This window comes from Haemaphysalis longicornis, unplaced genomic scaffold (genome assembly GCF_048455015.1).
Source record: "Haemaphysalis longicornis isolate Haplotype H1 unplaced genomic scaffold, Haemaphysalis longicornis Haplotype H1 scaffold_1, whole genome shotgun sequence".
Taxonomy (NCBI): Eukaryota; Metazoa; Arthropoda; class Arachnida; order Ixodida; family Ixodidae; genus Haemaphysalis; species Haemaphysalis longicornis.
In genome coordinates this window covers 470,912,788-470,926,544 of record NW_027526203.1, presented here as the reverse complement: position 1 = coordinate 470,926,544, position 13,757 = coordinate 470,912,788, and the positions used below count along the sequence as shown (strand labels likewise).

At 48.7% G+C, this 13,757-nt stretch overlaps 1 protein-coding gene across 2 annotated transcripts in view; it reads right to left on the bottom strand.

Annotated features, from left to right (window-relative positions):
* Nucleotides 1-13,757, bottom strand: part of LOC144173652 (neuropeptide F receptor-like) — a 590,379-nt gene that overhangs the window by 358,211 nt on the left and 218,411 nt on the right. The window lies entirely within an intron of this gene.

Here is a 13,757-nt window from a genome sequence, read left to right as displayed (position 1 = left end):
CACTACAATGCCCTACACGCCTATCCCCTGGGGCCTACACCCGTCAGCGTCTGCCCAGCCCGGCATCGAGCGGCAGTGAGCGTCCACCTGCGCATGCCGACCTGACGCTCGCTGAGGTAGGAGGAGGGGGCTCACCGTGGCCGCTATATATTTCGAGCCTCTGGGCTCGACCGGGCGGCATCGGCGGTCGTCCGCTGACCTAAGACGGCGCAAGCCGTCACAGCGCGGATGCGGGTCAACCCACACCTGGGGTGGAGAATTCCCGGAAACTCCCCGGACGCCCTAGATAACGGAGTAACGCAATCACGGCATGCTCAAATCATCGCGGTTGATTCCGTGCCCCACTCTTGTGGTGAACAACGGCCAATGCAACAAGGGCCAAGAGTAGCCAAAGGCATTGCGTACCGTGCACTGCGCGTCCAATGTTGGTCTCCCGGATCGCTCGCGCGTGTCCTGAGTCACCCTCGTAGGGAGATGAGGGAGGCGCGCGAGGATCACCCTCACCCCACTAAGGAGGAGAACATCGCCAACGCCTCCTCGCCCAGAGTGGAGTTTGCGCCCCACAGTGTTCTTGATACTTTGAAGTGAGGCGTTCAGCAGTACGGAGGAATTTCTGCATGTGCCATCTGGTAGATCGACTTCGACGGTACTAGTCACTCCCTCAAAAGCCAAGCTGCGTGCTTCATTCAAGGTGGCGACCAATTCAGAGAGGTCACACAACGATACCAAGGTAAGGTGCACGGGTAGCGCAATTTCAAAGGTATGAGCGATATTAGCGTTACATGTTCCCATTACACGGGGTTTTAGCAAGCGACCTCCTTATGACCGAAATAAAAGGCGATTTTTTTTTCTCTGGCTTTATATGTATGCACGCTAATATTGCTCATATCTTTGAAATTGCGCTATCCCTGAACCTCACCTTGGTATCGTTGGGTAACGGAAAGAAGCCGTTAGTCAACTGCGCACGTGCGCGTGCGCAGAGGCGCCGTTGCCGCACAGAATTGGGAAGTGGGAAATCACGAGGGAGAAGTTTTTTCATGATATTTACATTGCTTTTCGAAGCCCGGGCGTGTCGCTTGCGAGCAAAGACTCTTATCCGCAAGCTTGGGCAGCAATAGTTGTACCCATGTACCCAGTTTCCGGTAGCCCTCCGCTTTAAGATTAGAGGAAGAGTGGATTGGAAGTCAGTAGTCGTTAGTAAAAGAAGGCTAGATTGTTGGTGGGAAAAAAGAATAGAGGCCGGTAAGGCCTCAGAGCAGAATCAGGGAGACTTGCTCAAAGTACCAGAAATGGTAAACTTATTTCCTTTTTGAAAGCTAGGTGAATGTGGGGAATGTACAGCGGCGTTGCTACTGAAGTCACTGTGCAACACCACCCCATTACAAAGGGGCGGCCGCTAAACATAATCTTCATCATCTTTTTCATCATCATCATCGCCATCATCATCATCATCAAAGCGTGATGCAAGTCGGCTTCGCGCGCCTTTCGTGTAGCTCAGGGTGTGTCACTCATAGTGAGTGGCCGCGTTTGTGAGAGCTCACTCTACTGTCATGCGCATGATCCATCGACCTTAAAAGAGTACTGACACGAAATTTCAAAGCTGAGATAACTATGTAAAATGCTTCCTTTTTATCAAGAGGTACCTCCCAGCAAGTTTCAACAGCAACCGTTCGACGTAACGTAGTTTAAATCCATTTTAATCTTCGCCCGCACGAGAAAGCCCAGAGCAGGCCGACACGACATCATCTGCTACTTGCCCCAAACTGCCGACGTCGGGGCTTCCGTGACGAAGCCGACGCGCTGGCTGTGGTTGGCGTGCGCTGCTCCTTCGTGTGTACACGTCTTGGTATTGAGACTGACGTCATGCTGCCCGGGCGCGTGGGGACGGTGAAGACCTCGGCCGGTCTGGGCGCCCGCGTCCACAGCGGCAGCAATACGGCAAGAATGATGACGTCACGTCATACCTTCTGTCATGGCGGCAGGCCTCTCGGCGTTCGTTTTGTCGAAGGCTGTGGCTAAGCGTTCCGTCCAGACGGAACGATATACAAGTGCTAAAGTTCCGTCCACACGGAACGGAGCGCTGCGGGTTATCCTTCCATCCAGACGGAGTACAACTGAGAGCTTAGCGTTCCGTCCAGAAGGCCGTTAATGAAAAGGCGCTCAGCGGGCGCCGACACCTGAACTCTATAGAAGACCGCGGCCTTGGTGTGAGGCAGGCTCCCAGAGCCGTCAAGGTAGTCCAAGCAAGCCAGGAACCGCGGCTTAATTACGAAACCCTGTTGCCCAGCTGGTTTGACATTATGCCGTGCCAGGAGCTGCGTGTCATAAGACTGGCTTGCGTAGAAGTAAGCCAAGCATATAAGCGAAAGAGCTGAAGCTTATGTTCGCCCACGGTGTCCTATATAAAAGAAGCAATGCGAGGGCCAAACCGCAAGCTAGTATTTGAGACGGTAACGTTTCAAATAAAACTGCGTTGTTGCCGAAGCGAAGGCGAAACAGATTGCGGCAAACTCCATAGCGAAGCCCGGAGTGCCCGATTATACCAGTCACAATACTACCTTCCCGCCCCTGTCTATGCGACCGTAAGTGCCATGCACCACGTCGTCACTTCCCTTTAATTGTAGCAGAGCGAAGGCATTGTCCCGGTACGCCGCCCGGCACACAGTGAGTGCACCAGCGCATGCGCAGTCGCCCTGGTCGACTACCGTCTATCGTACCGAGCCCGATTCTCCGCTTTGCTGTAACTCTGCGATATCTTTTGAGCAAAGCGAACCCGAACTGAAGCTGAAAGGGGAAGACATATGGGTTACCGGTCTTTCACGAAATGGCTCCGGCTACTTTTCCCGATAATCTACGCTGACTGGTGTACGGTGCATTCCTCTTTCCGGAAGCATTATTAGTCAGAATGCGAAAGTAATTGATTATCTCTTGGATTAAATGAACAATGGACCAATAACAAGTTAATTTCATCGATCCATTAATGGCAAAAGTTGGATTATTGCAAGCGTTTTACATATATAAACTTAAAGGCGCCCGGATAAGCACCTCTGCAATAGTTATAGATAAATTTAATAGAAGATGATGAATGTGACCCGCATCCGGTGGATCGGTTGCCCGATGATCGAAGCGATGATCAGATGAAACGATGACTAGATGGCTCGTTGGCCGACGGCACGTAGCCTACGAACGTCCGCTTATTAAAAAAAAAAAAAACAAGATGTAAGTACACTTTATTTACACTAAGTATACAACTCTCAGGGCTCATGGTCGCAGTAAAGAGGTCGGGAAAAGCCCACATCAATTGAAGCTCCCCTCGCCTCTCTTCTCCTTCAAAAGCTAACATCCCTTTTAACTATCCTGGGGTGACCGACGCCACGCTTGTGTAAGTCCTCTCCAGGCCCGCTCGTCGGGTGAACACAAAAGCGAAGCGGACAAAAAGAAGCTTCCGCGAATTCTCCTCACGCCCCTCGCGCCCAAGTCAGCTCGGCTGGCGTAAAAACAAGCACCATAGAGGTAAACATGATGTACCCAACGGGCGATATCTAGTTGCTCGGGGGTTTTAATTAATTATGTGAGGAGCCCGAACTTTACAGTTATCTTTGCCGACTTGGCGATTGTCCGAAGAGTAAAATCACTGTCGTCATCGTCTCTGTCGGAGTGGAAAAATAAAAACCGTGTAAAAATAAAAAGCATTAGACACCCTATGTAGCTCAAATCAATGTTGTTGTTTTTCTTTTCCCTCGGCTTCCGCAACATTTGGCGTTTAGGCAAACACAGACCGTTCTGGTTCTTCGTCCGTGCAACGTGTTGTAAGATTTGACGTCGGAACCCCGCAGTCGTGTTTGGGAAGTCTCATCGAGAAATAAGATGGGAGGATACCCGCCACACTACAAATAGAGTAGCGGCTGCAGTAGGATTGAGCGAAGGCTACATCACATGCATTGCGATTCAAAAAAGAGCGATTTTTAGTGTGCAATAACCACTTAGACCAAAGCAGAGCTTCTCGCGTATCCCGAGGCCTAGCACAGTGTTGCAGCCCACACAAACTATTCCCGCAGAGGTGTGCTAGCTTTGTGGGTCTGCGGAACTTATTTTTCCGCATTACATTTTAACCGTACAAGCTAAAAGGTAAGTGAATTCCTTAAACCATCGCACTTAAATCTTTAAAAGCACGAAAGGCAACGACCAAAATAGGCAGTACATATCTCTTGTATGCTGTTTTCATCGTATGCTATTGGCGCAAGTAAAATTTTGAGCCGTGCACACTCCTCTGTTCTTTGGATGCTAACGTGGACAAAAGTCTGTGGGACGCTGTTTCAGGCATAAAGGTAAATTTCTCCACTGCCTAGGGGGTTGGGGGGGGGGGGGGTGCTGCGATCGCTCGATCTGTTCGGACGTGCTTTGTACGGGCTCCGCCGTCTTTCAGGTGCTGAGCCGAAACTTTCAGGCCCATCCACCTCACTTGCGCCTCTAGAGACGTCGGAAGGCGTCAGGATCACCCCAAGCATCTTTTTTATGGTTCCCTGCATCTCTCGTGACAAAATGGCTGATCGATCGAAGACAACGACGGTGTTAGGCTTAACGCCTAAGTCTTGCCTGACCTTGCCTCGCCGAGGTTCAGCGCAGTGCTACCAACGTGGAGGCAATCGCTGTCGATGGTGAGCCCATCAACCCGGAAGAACTCCTTCACGAGGTTTGGAATACTGTGCGCAGCAGACAACGAAGTCTTCAATAACCTGCAAAGAATCCAGCTGTGGAAAATCGCTGCATGCAGAAGCCGCCCCGCCGCAGCCTTCCGGTCTCGCCGCTGCCGCCTGACGACATCAAGATCGTGCTCCGTCCACGTGGAGGAATCGATCTTCGCAAAGTTACGACGGCAGCACCAGCGGATACGGTGCTTCAAGCAGCCTAAATACCCCAAAGCCCTCAATATCAGCTCCCCTTTCGACCTACACTGAACTATATCATCGCCAGTAATTCCTCTCGAGCCCAACGCTACGCCGACATCAAAGCCATTCAGGTAGGGGACAATGCCTACATGGTTGCTGCGCACGTGGCGGCTCCTAACACCACGGCAGGGATAATTTTCAGTATCCCCGAAACGAATGCCCATGAAGAAATCCAAAATCGCATATTCAGCTGCAACCCAGAACTCCCCATTTTGGCAGTGAAGAGACTCGGGACATCGAATATGGCACAAATCCTATTTAACAGGGATTGAGTCCCTTACTGGGTGCAATATCGATCGACAACCTAACGCTGCAAACCATATCGACGTAAAACTGAAGCATGCCTCGCCTGCTAACAGATCGGTCACAGGCAGGACGTCTGCGCTAATCAAAAGCCCACAAGCCGCTGCAATATCTGCGAAACACCGAATCCGACCGAAGACCACAAGTGCACCCCTAACTGCATTGTGTGCGAAGGAAACCACCCGACCGGGATGACACACTGCCCGCAACGTTTTCGACAACTCATACTCAAGTGCTAAAGAACTCTCCTTCCAACCATGCATCACAAACAGGGTCAGCCAACCCTCAAATGACAACGTGACCAAGCGGACAATGAATAACCAAGCAAGCGACACCCAACGAACAGCAAGCAAACCAAACGGGGTCCCGGATGTGAGCCACACAGTTGCTCCTTTCCACTGCTCAGCCCTCAAAGTCACACCCCCACCACTCCCGCCACACACAGCACCACCACCAGCCGCGACACCCCCTGAGTTCCTCCAAGAACTTAAAGCTATGCGCCAGGAAATACAGGCACTCAGTACAGAAAATCAAGCACTAAAATATGAAATAACAACCCTTAAAGCTACACAGGAACTATATCAGGCGCACAAATGGACCCAGATGCTCTCCCTCCAGCGAAAAAAATTCTGCAGAAATTCAGAGAAATGTCTGCTAATGCGTAGCATTCTTATTCCGCTCGTCTTGAGTGAGTTATTCACAGCCAATTTTTTGGTTTTTTTAAATCCTGTCCGTCCATTTATGTCCAATTGCCCTGTTATAACGATTACAGGTGGAACTTTTGCGAAATCTGCATTATTGTACTAGAAATGTAGGGCGTTTTACGGTTCGTCAATTTCAATTTTTTTAATATTTTTCTCATTTTTATTGTTTTTTTCAAAATTTCGTCAAGCCAATTATCTCCACTTACGCTATTATAACGACTAGCAGTGGAACTTCTGCAAAATCAGCAATAATGTGGAAAGGCGTTATATTCAGGCCGTTATATACGGTTTGCCCTTTGTCTTATTTTTTATATATTTTCTATTCTTTAGTTTTTCGAAGTTTCGTTCGACCAATTATCTCCATTTACACTATTATAACGGTTACATTGTGAACTTTCGCTAAATCTGAAGTATTGTGGAAATGCAGGCCGTTACACGGTTCGCCATTTTCCGTAGTTTTTTACATTTTTTTTATTTTTTTGCTGTTTCCAAATTTAGTTCTACCAAGTATGTCCATTTAAGTTAATATACCGATTACAGGTGGAACTTCCATAAAATCTCCATTAACGTGGAAATACAGGGCGTTGTACGGTTTGGGGTCATCCGTTTTTTTTTCTTTCTTGGTTTTAGTTTCTCAAAATTTTGTTTGACCAATTATGTACATTTTCGCTATTATAACGATTTAAGGTGGAACTTTCGCGAAATCTGCATTATCGTGGAAAGGCAGGGCTTACACGGTTCGCCATTTTCCCTTACTTTTTGGAGATTTTCTTTGTTTTTTATTTTTTCAAAATTTCGCTCGACCCAGTATCCCCATTTACGCTATTACAGGATTACACATGAAACTTTCCCGAAATCTGCATTATTGTGGAAATTCAGGGCGTTACACGTTTCACCCTCTTTTGTAATTTGTAATTTTTCTTATTTTTTTATTTTTTCAAAATTTTGTAAAAGCAGTTATCTCCATTTGCGCTATTATAACGATTACAGGTGGGACTTCCGCGATATCTACATTTTTGTGGAAATGCAGGGCTTTACACCGTCCTGTACATGCACCGTCCTGTGGGGGTACTCCGCAAAGAATGCTACGCATTAAAACAGAAAGCGGCTGATCCACTCCCTAATGAACACGACCCGTCACTCGACCAACGAATTACGGTTGTTGAGAAGAGCTTAAAGGGGACTCACCTTCCTATGGGACTTGCTGCTGCATGACCCACGGGCTTAAAAAGCATCGTGTAGCGGTATGAAAAGTTTTATGCGGACATCGAAATGTTCTCAACGACCTAGTTTTCTTATTTTAGAAATCTTTCACTTCTGTACGGAAATGAAGAAACGAAACTCTCACGATGATGATGAAGATTATTGACTCTCCCTTTGAATCGCGGCGTCGGTTTTCAGCAAATGACTTGCCTGTTTTATTCCGCTTACTTGCCCTACTCCTAGCTAAGATAATAGATTTTCTTCTCTCCCCCCCATGCGTTCATGCTGCGTTCAGCGCCATCTTACGGATCTTACAAACAACGAAGGCATAACTTGAATTCCGCGACAAGTCGACGTCCCAGGGCAAGATTTCATCCCTGGCACTCAAAATTCTCCCGAAAAATCTTCCCCCCCCACCCACCTCGCCCCAGTAGACATACTCTGGACCCCGGCCCATGCGGTACATGAAGGGAACGAAACTGCACACTTTTAGGCTCGAGATCTTACCCTTCCACCCCAGCCTCTATCCAACCTCGGCGTGCCCCTTATGTGCCGCCCATGCCAACCTGGCCCACATCATGTGGGCATGCCCCCAGGACTCTTTCCCCGAAATCCCCTCGGAGGAGGGGTGAGAGGCCTCGCTTCGCAGCCCCGACCCGGACCTACAGGTCCGCCTGGTCAAGAGGGCGGAAGAGGTCGCCGGAAGGCACCGGCCAACGGGGACGGGGCGGGCCTTCAGCCCGTTACCTGCCACCACCAATAGGACTTCGATTCTCCTCGAGACACTTCCTCAAAATAAAGTTTCTCTCTCTCTCTCTCTCTCTCTCTCTCTCTCTCTCTCTCTCTCTCTCTCTCTCTCTCTCTAACCCTTTGAGCTGGATTGGCGCCCCATCCATCCCACGGGGCAAGGTCAGACAGAGACAGTCTCTTTATCTACACCGACATTACGGAACATTCCAGCCTGTGCCGCCGAAAGCTAGCACGCCCACACTCGGGACTCATAACAGTTGTAGGGATTCTCCCCTCTGAGCCGTCGCGTCGCTGCATTCAAATTACCGCGCGCCATCTCTCCTGCCATCTGTGAACGCATGGCGGAAAGACTGTGCGATGGAGGGGGACGTGGCACGTTATGTGCACGCTAGATAAGCGCAGCGGTGCTTGTTAGCGGGGGGAGTCGCCGGCCGGGGTAGTCGCCGCCCGGGAGTGCCGCCAGCCAGTAGAGACAAGCCACCGCCAGCCACCTTCAAGGAGCCCGCACGGCAGCAAGTGGTCGCCGTCCGTCCCGTCGTGCCGTAAGCCTCCGGACATTGAAGTACCTTGATGATGTGCTTTGGTGATTGTATTTTCTGTGCCCTTTATATTTTGTTCCCACTGCTTCAGTAAAACCCTTATTCCTCTTGCAATGTTCTGTGCCGTAATGTTTTGACGAGGCTGTCGCCTGAACCCCCTCGGTAGGCAGAACTACCTGCACAGTTTAAAAGCAAGACTGGAGACTTGTACAAACACATACCCACACCCAACCCGCCTGAACCTAATCCACCCAGCAGAAGCCCCATTTTCTAACTGCACACTCTGCACAGCCCCAGCCACCCTATCCCGTATCCTGTGGGCGTGCCTCCAAAATCCGTATCCCCCAACCACCACAGCTGAACAGTGGAGGGAAGCACTGGCATCCCACGAAAGGAAAGTACAGACCTCGCTGATCGCAAGAGCCGCCTCGGCCATCGCTGGTCTGGTAACCAGAACCACCAACTTCTCACACTAAAGACAAGCTCAGTTTAATAAAGTTCCTTCTTTCTCTTTCTCTCTCGCCACTGCCTAGGCGGTCATATATCTTCTACGCGTTTGTACGCGTTACTCCCTGAGGTGAGAGGAATACCACTTACCAGCAGAAACCAGTTGGTGGTATAATTGATGACAAGGGTGTAGTGCTTAGCAACCGTTTGAATAAGCTAAATACATCGTTAATTCAATGTTAGTAAACATCACACAATTGCATTGCAAATGTTTGCGTATTCTGAGTAAGCTCCCCCAGGAGTTGCTTATTCTTGTTATAATGGTACCACAGTCGGCACAGGCCAGAAGGAGACGCCACATCAGCTTAGCTTAGTTGCCAGTCCGCGTACTCTGCTCTCCTAGTCCAGGAAAGCCTGGCGTTTTCTTCTGGTGAAAAAAAAACAAAAAAAACACCCGTTGTACGGTTGCCAGATATAAAAGTTCATTCGTCTCGCCGTACTGCCTGAAAGCCTAAGCGTCGGCTCGTGCATGCATCAAAAAGCGACGTGCGCGCCGAAAATCGACAGATTTGTGTCTGCCTTGTTGCACTGCGCTGCACGTACCCACTCAGGAACCGTAACCCCGGTTTTGTTTTGCCCTCTAGTATATATGTTATCACCCCGTAAACAAGGCCCCGCTGGCCAGGCTTAGAGTAATACGTCCCAACGCACCTGCGGGAACGACCAGATGCCTCGGATCTCAGCGCCACGCTGATACAGAAGCATTAGAGCTACTTTATATTCTGCCCACATACTTGTATAAACGAAACTGCGAGTAAGGGCATCCCTACTTCCTGTTTAATTTTTGTGGATAGCACAGCGCTTTTGTTTGTTCCAGATTAGTTTAAACAAGGACTTTCGACGGAGCTATTCTGCCCATGGGAAAACTAGTGTTTTGTGTATTTCAATTCATGTCACGTTCGTCCCGTGGTTTCTTAGAATTTCGGCCCGTTGAATTGAAAATAAAATGAAGTTGTTATCCGCGTGTAATAACTTGTAGCTTATATTATGTGTCTGTTACAGATGTGTTACGTTGGTTTGTTTGAAACAAATTAGACGTTTAGTTACCAAGCATGTTTCGTGTTTCTTGGATTCCAGAAATTTTCTTTTACGCCGAGAAACGTGGGTTGAAGAGTGGCTTTTCGAATATGACACAGCGTACTGAAACAGGGAAGGATTTCGCCATGGTATAATCAAGTGCACGAAAGCAAAGAGATGTCACGTGACTAGATTTCGCTTAGGCATTTTATTAAGTCGGGAAGCACGCAATAATGCATAAACTGCATATATTAAGAATTAATGGCACTGCTGAAATGAATAAAAGCCGACCGGAAGTTGTGAAACTGGGTAGCCCTACGTCAGGTTCACTAGACGTACTATTCAGGGCCCAACAGGCTTATGTTTTATACCGTTGTTATTTATTTTATGCATTAGCACTACGTGAACAGTTCTGTAGCGAACAGCAAAATGATGGTCTTAGGTGGCGAGTGTCTAATTCACTTACTCCTCTGTAACTAACATACACTACCAGCTCGAACGTAATTGCTGTCTGCAGGATTTAGGTAAATGGGGCTAAAAATGGCACTTGGAACTAATTACACCTAATAAATGTTCACACATGTCCCTAAAAAAAGTTCGGCTTTCCTTTTGTATGCCATAGGGGATTTTTAAAAACTGGATTCGTCCTGAGGATTATCGCAAATTTGGACAGGTCATCACCGCATCGATACTGTTTGCTTGATATCTTATCACAAGTTACACTTTTTACGAAAAAAAAATGAATTCGAAACACCAAATGATGTTTTATCGGCGCACCGGACGATAAAGCATATTTTAGATAAGTACCACCGCTTGCTTTAGTGGTTTGGAGTTATAACCAGTGCCTTTAAAGATAGAGCCCATAAGCACCCAAAAAGCTTACCGCCCGCTTTTTGTATTCAAAGTGCCACCCGCCGCGGTGGCTCAGTGGCTAAGGCGTTGCGCTGCCGAGCACGAGGTCGCGGGTTCAATTCCCGGCCGCGGCGGTCGCTTTTCTGATGGAGGCGAAAAGCGAAAACACCCGTGTGTGCGAGATTTCGGCGCACGTTAAAGATCCCCAGGTGGTGAAAATTAATCCGGAGCCTTCCACTACGGCGCGCCTCATCGCCTGCGTTGCGTCGGCGCTGAACCCTACAATAAAAAAATTATTCAAAGTGCCGAAGGCCGGACTACGTAATACCGGTGATGCATCCCTGTGGATTGAAATTATTGGAGCTTCACAGCCAGACACAGCAGCCGATGATGTTTTCAAAACTTCATCGAGGACACGTAAGCACTCGCTCTGAGTTGTGAACGCGAAAGCATTGATATCCCGTCGGAAGCCGCAGGATGTTCTCGCCAGCGCGGTAAAGTGCGCCCCAGACCACGGGTGACTGCTGAGCCGCTGGGCAAGAGCATCAGAGGCTACCTGAATGCGAAACTTGGCGCGACGCATGCATAAATCGAACTGCTGAACGGTGGCCGTTGCAGCTGCCGCCCGTCCGCTCTGCGCATGCCCAGACCAGTGTTGCGGAATGGGCGTCCCCATTCCATTCCAATTCCATTCCGGGGAATTACAAGTTGCCTAAATTCCATTCCTTTCAATTCCTCGGAATGCCAGAACATCGCCCATTCCCACTCCGGGAATTGCCGGGCAGTTCAATTCCATTCCTCTAATTCCTCAACGCTTCATCGGGTGATTATCAAGTTACCAATGAACCCACCATTAAGCTGATGTTATTACACGCGTTAAGAACTGCTAAAATACGCAAAACACATAACTAAGGTCGAGGGATAGTGGCTTTGTGGCATATCTTGTTCAGTGCAATCACCCTACTAATTCCCACAGGGGCAGTTCTCCAGGTAGTTATTATAGTATTTGCATGGTCAGCACGTCTGTACGAGTTGTGATGCTTTAATATTGTTTAAGTGTGAATGTGTTAATGCTAACGTGACGACATGTTGTATTTTTGTGCTGACAAAACTATGGTTGAAGAAGACTTTATATTTCTTAAGCAGTTAATACGCGTATGGAGCGGTCGTGAGCATGGTTAGAACTATAATTTTGTTAACGAGGAACAGAACCTCCGGATCTGGTGGTATCAGTTTGAAGAATTACCGCTCGAGCACCTTGTCCTGCCTTTGCACCAAATACGGATCACTGGCCGCACAGGTCGCCTTGAAATCACGGATAGGTTCAGAACTTCCTGTGTTTGCGTGTGCGCAGGTATGCAATGTCGCCCTTGCCAAAAAGCTTAGTTACGTGCGTCAGGTATCATCCACTGCGCACGAGCGAAAGTTGAGGCTGTGCTTAGAGTATGCGCGACCTTTGTATGGGTGTCTCGATGAGAACCAATGCGCAGGGAGAATTCTTTTTTCTCTCGTTAGTGTATACTGGGACGGTGCATTGGTTCGTATACTAATCTCCGTCTTGTTTTTTTTTCTTTTAGAAATTGGGAGATTGTTCACACTTTAGCACCACGCAACCTTTGGCTCTAGCTAACTGAAGAAGGACTTAGAGAATGCGTTGCGGCCTTGGACTCAGCAAAACTGAGACCAAGGCCTGCGTAACTTTTTATATAACTGAGGCCTGTATAACTAATTTAAAGAGTTGCATGCAGTGGAGTAGCAATGAAGGTTCCCCCAAGTGTCCTCTGGTCTGGGCGATCAACCGAAAGAAAAGATGTAAAGAAAAATGATAACGATAATAATAGAAGGACACGTTCGGCAGCCGGTCAGTCTAGTGTTGTGGTAATCCCTACGCCAGAAAAAAGTGCGTAGGTGTCCTCGTTAATATATTGGAGGGTTTAACGCGCCGACGCAACGCAGGCAATGAGGCGCGCCGTAGTGGAGGGCTCCGGATTAATTTTGACCACCTTAGGCCGAAATTTCGTACACACGGGCGTTTTTTTTTCTTTTCGCCTCCATCAGGAAAGCGGCCGCCACGGTCGGGAATCGAACCACGACCTCGTGCTTAGCAGCGCAATTAGGTCTCCCCGTGAATTTTATATGGTGCAATAAAGGTCTCAAGCTGCCGTGAAAGGCCGAAAAAAAGTTTATTTTGGTTTCATTGATCAAAATTACGCAACAAAATGGTGTGAGCCAAATGGGCGCTTCGCCGTTAAGTTCTGAAAACACGAAGTTTAAATGACGGCTGCTTCAACGATCAGTTTAAAAAAAAAAAGTAAACTAATACTGTTGCCTTCTGCCTGTGTGTTGCGCTTGACAAACGAGCTGCTTAAAAGAGGTGTTTGAGGGCCGGTTTTGCTTCGCTCTCTGTCACTAAAAGAGATGCCGTGGAAAACAAGCGTTCTACGTCAGATGATGTCACATTTACAACGAAAACTGCCCTTGCGAGTCGGGAAAACCAAGGACAGTGGCTAGCGTTCGCTTTCCGTTTGGTCGGAACCGTTTAGAAACAAAGCTTGCAGCGTGCAGCTTGCAGGCGCAGGCGTGACCGCAGTTCCTATCACATGGGCTCTCCTGTTTCGGGTGGATTCTCGAACCAATATTTTAGTCTAGCAAAGTACGTTGTTGGGCTAGTTGGTCGATCATTATTAACAGATGTATAGCGCAAAAAAGACGAAGGACAAAGAATGCACGAGGAAGAAGCGCACGAGGACGAAGCGACGAGGACACAAGCACCGCGCCAGCGTCCCGTTGACGGCGAGGTGGAATGCGATCACCGACGGTTCCGGACGCAAAAAACAAAAGTGAAGCGTGCGGAGACAGCTCGCAGCCGGGGCGACGGCGCCGCCAAGGTAAAAAATCACAAGGCGAAGTTGGTGGGAGAGATGGGGGGGGGG